A 3841-nucleotide genomic window follows, 5' to 3' on the forward strand; every position below is an offset into this window, starting at 1 on the left:
AAAAAAATCTTAGATCATGCAACCCTTTAGGATATTATCCTGATGAATATACAAATATAGACACATGAAACACAAACAATCATAGTATACAAGCCTACACGTCACACATTCATGAAGCTTATACTTATTAATAAGAAATATATTTACTTAAACATGCAATAAAATATAGAACGTGATAATAGTTTATGTTAAATCTAGCGATAGTAATTGTGACATGCTTTATATATTACATTAAAACTAATAATAAGTTAGATAGATACGAAAAAAAAAAACTTCATAAAACATTGAAACCGAGTCTTTGAATAATTGCAATATAGAATTGTACAAGGATGATTGAGATATACCTTTGAGAAGACCGATTCCCAACGATAAAATTATTACAATCTACGGATTCTAGGAGTCACGAACTTGAAACAGTGGACGATAAACTTGAAGTTTAACTTGTTTGCCTTTCTTTTTTTTTTTCTTTTCTTCCGTCGTTTTTTCTCCTTAGCCGTGTGTGTGTTTGTGTTTTATATATAATATATAATAGTGGTAGTGGTAGTGTGTTTTGTGCATATAATATGTAATAGTAGTGTAGTAGTAATGTAGTAGTAGTATAGTTTTTTTTTCTTGTTTCCCGTGTGTGTATATAGTATTAGTAGTGTAGTAGTAATGTAGTGTGGGAGGGATAGTGGGGGAGGTTGATTAGGAGTGGGGGATTGTGGGTGGTTTGGGTAGATTTAGGATTTGACTTCTTCTTCTTCTTCTTTTTTTTTTTTTTTTTTTTTAAAAAAATAAATAAATAAGTAATAAAAATAAATAAATAAAAACTTATTTTAATATGACTTTATTTTGTAGTTTTCCAAACTTTAAAAGCAATCTTGTAAAATAAGATACTAAATGACGTAAAACATTCAGTTTGGTCAAAAATTAGGTGTTTACATCTTGTATGCATATGTAATCTTTTAAGTGTTTGATTTGATTTAAGTTATTAATATCTATTTGGAAACAAATTGTAAAATGAAGGATAATTTAATATCTTTAAAACTTTTAGATCTTATGAGGTCTTAGGAGTATTCAACCCATCCGAAGACCATAAGTATTAAGTCTAAAACACCTAAGGTTGAGATGTGTTTTATTAATGAGTTGGTGATAATTCAAATAAAAAATTTGTAAACTTAATAATTCAGTATTGAAACTCAAAAGATTAAGCTATTTAAGTATATTTGATTGAGATTTGAAAATAATTTAAATTTCTGATGGCTGAGTTATGAAATTCGTGTTTAAATTCCGTACAAGTCTTGGATGGCTGTACAAGTCTTCTAGTGGTAGGGTCCAAGCCAAATCAGCCAAACCCCCACCGCCTAGGGCGGCTTTGAAAAATAAAGCGATGCGAGCGCATCATGTTGATTTTATTTTTAGTATCAATTTTAAATTAAAAAAAGAGTCACTTCGCATTGATTTTATATTTAAGGTCAATTTTTTTTTTTTTTTTAAAAAAGAATCTATTGCGGTGACTACCACTGCCGCAATTTTCTAAGGTTAGCTTTGAAGTCCACTGCTGCGACTTCTTCTTCTTCACTATGCGACTACCACTAATGCAGCTTCTTCGTTACCGCTACACTTCAATGATTTATTCGCATCGCTTCACGCTTCGCATAATGCATGATATTGAACGTTCAATACTGATATTTTGAATTCTATACCAGCAGAGTAAATGAAAATAAATTGACTAATCAAATTTATAAGATATAAATTAAGAGTTACTTTCTTCGTCCTTTAGTAGTTGTTCATTATATTATTTTTAGATTTCCAATAATATTTATTCAGTTTGAAATATTAATGAATAGTTTTATCGTTTTTATTCATCTTACCCATACTATTAATTACTATTCATCCCTCAATGTATTTTTCAAGACATAAAATTTATTATATTTAAAGGGTGATATGGTTAAATTATTTTAATTATTTATTTTTTTTTAATATGTGTGTTAAGTCAATAATGGACAACTATTATTGAAGGGAAAAAATAATGATTAAAAACAAGCTTAAACTATATTCACTACTAAAAGATTTTATTTTAGACATGTAATTTAGTGAGAAACGTCCCTCACAAATCAAGATTTAGTAAGGACCGTATCATTATAAGATGTCTTGCTAATTTGAGTTTTATTAATTATTAGTAAGAAAGACGCTTGCAAAATAGTAACAAATTCCCACACTCAATTATAACCTGATAATTTTTTGAAAAAATATAATATAGTGAGGATGTCCCTTGCTATATTAACATAATGCATGACCACATCAACATAATGCATGACCAAGCTGTTGTTACCAATCAACAACATTGAAAAGTGTGTAAAAACAAAAAAAAAATCAACAGCATTGAAATGTGTGTATAAATACAAAAAAGTGATAATTAAAATATGAAATTCGTAAAAATATATAATAATTTAAATAAGTAAATAAAATAATAAATAATTAAAAAAAAAGATAATAGTATATCTGTTATGAGAACAGACAGAAATAGATAATATATATATGAACATACATAAATTTAAGTGAAAATTTTTACCAGGAAAAATCATGAATGGAGGAGGAGAAAACTCACTATAATAAAGAGTAGTACAACGAGGAGACGAAAGTTTTAAAGATGTATGTCAAAAATCACCAAATATAATTCACTAAATGCACTTACATAATACGTGCATACAAATAAATTTTAAGCCCAAAAATATATAGGTCTATAAATATTCATAAATATTAATTGCACTGTAAATTTTTTAAAATTGAATTAATATAATTTGAGTCACAAACTCTAACAATATCTATAAGTGGGTTGAATTCTTGGTTTGTGAAAAAAATAAATCAATCCCTCTCCAATTATTGACTAGGACTTTATTATCGAAGGATTTGGCCACTGATAGATGAGTCCACAAATACAATGTCCATCATTAATATTTCCCTAGTGTTACACGTAACAATATTAATATTTTAAATACTGTGGAGTATTCATGACTTGCACACACAGGAAGGATCAATCATCTTTTAGGAGTCGTTTGGTGTAGTTTTAAAATAAAATAAAGAATTATTTTATTTTATATTTGTATAGAGGTATTAATTAATATCAGGATAATTTATTCATCATTTATATCATAGTAATGAATAAGTTATCCCATATGCATGGTAGAATAAGTTATCCCGAAATAACTATTTCCCAATCAAGCTACCCCATAGTATTCATTTAATCAAAGATTTACATTATCAATTCAAATATTACATGTAGCAAGTGGTCTGTCTTATTTTTCAAGTATATAATTTCTCTTGATATCTATAATCTAAGTTGCTTAAACTTTTCAAAAAAGTTATTACATTTGTGTCGGGTTCTTTAAAAATTCACTTCTAAAGAATCCAACATGCACCCAATGTCACAGGACACCGAACAATATAGTGGTTAATTACTTTATAATTACTACATTTTAGGCGACCTATAGTCTAAAATTCTTTTATATTATCATTGAGCAAAAGTTATATACTCTTTTCATTAAGTAAAAACAAAGAAAAGTTTAACCCAAGCTCCTTTATTTATGGAGGACATTTCAAGTTACTAGTATTATTATTATGTGCATTTGAACAACAAAATGATCCTCTTTCTACTTTTTCTTGCCCTTTCTGCTTTACTTATTTTTCTTCTTCTTAATGCCAAAAAGAATGGAAAAAACAATCTTCCACCAGGTCCTATAGGACTTCCCTTCATTGGAAATTTGCATCAGTTTGATAGTTTGACCCTCATCTCTATTTTTGGAAACTTTTCCAAAAATATGGAAAAATATTCTCATTGAAATTTGGTTCTTCTACT

General features: G+C 27.7%; 1 pseudogene; it reads left to right on the forward strand.

Moving 5' to 3' along the window:
* Positions 1-3623: 3623 nt before the first annotated feature.
* LOC107864379 overlaps positions 3624-3841 on the forward strand; it is a 41786-nt pseudogene continuing 41568 nt past the window's right edge.

Source organism: Capsicum annuum, chromosome 3 (assembly GCF_002878395.1).
Source record: "Capsicum annuum cultivar UCD-10X-F1 chromosome 3, UCD10Xv1.1, whole genome shotgun sequence".
NCBI classification, from domain to species: domain Eukaryota; kingdom Viridiplantae; phylum Streptophyta; class Magnoliopsida; order Solanales; family Solanaceae; genus Capsicum; species Capsicum annuum.